Source organism: Sinocyclocheilus anshuiensis, unplaced genomic scaffold (assembly GCF_001515605.1).
Source record: "Sinocyclocheilus anshuiensis isolate Anshui unplaced genomic scaffold, SAMN03320099.WGS_v1.1 scaffold13, whole genome shotgun sequence".
NCBI lineage: Eukaryota > Metazoa > Chordata > Actinopteri > Cypriniformes > Cyprinidae > Sinocyclocheilus > Sinocyclocheilus anshuiensis.
The window spans coordinates 1,411,160-1,412,235 of NW_015538026.1; positions in this window are offsets into that span (position 1 = coordinate 1,411,160).

A 1,076-nucleotide genomic window follows, 5' to 3' on the forward strand; every position below is an offset into this window, starting at 1 on the left:
TCCATATTTGACCCAAAGTTGGGTTGAAACAACCCAGCATTTTTTAGAGTGTACTAAATGTAATAAAAATCTAAATGAAGGTTTCTGCTAGGGTTAGATACAGGAAATAGAAAATATTACTGCCTTAGTGTGTGTTTGGGTTTTACATACATTGTGGGGTCCAAATGATCTCATCTTGAATGATGTTATGACCGATATTAAAATTATATATTTCTTCAAAATAAATAACTAAAAATGTAAATATAAGTGAATTTAGTCGCAGCATTATAATGTACAAAAAAAGATGTTGATTTTGAGATCAGGTCAGTGTTAAGTATTATTGATACACTGTTATCGCATTTATTTATATTTTGAAGCTTTTATTTTTATATTTTCTGTTTTAATTTATATTTTGTTTAAGGTTTAGAAAAATGTCAAATTTTTGTTTTTATTTCAGTTTTATTAATTTTAGTACTTCAGCTTAGGCTTATTTATAACTTTCATTTGAGGTTTTTTTTTTTTTCATTTATATTTTATTTAAACTTTATGGTCAGCAGTCAGTGGTCTGAAAATGGCTTTATGATACTACATAATGATGTAATGAAAATCGAAATAAAGGTTTCTGTTAGGATTAGGTTAAGGAAATATATATATATAAATCACTAACTGTGCATTTAGGTTTTACATACATGTGGGGTCCGAATGATCCTCGGACAGTAAAGCATTTTTGATACCAGATGTTCCCCACAAACACAGTAAACTGTCTTAATAAAAATTGATGTAAAAATGAGTGATTTAGGATTGAGGGATAGAAAAAAACATTCGCTCAGTATATAAGCTGGAAAGTCAATGGATAGTCTTTGCCATGATAGATAAATGTGTATAGTCAGGGGTGCACATAAGTGGTCTGTTGGTCCGCATGCGCGACCAAAATAAGAAATGTGCTGTGTAAATTAGTTCAGAGCGCGCGTTTGCGTACCGACATGGTTGACAGCCGTCATATGATGTTGCTAAAAAGAACATTATTTTGTATATTTGGTGTAATGAAATGTGTTTATGCGGTTTAAGGTTAAAAAAACACATTATTTTCCACATAC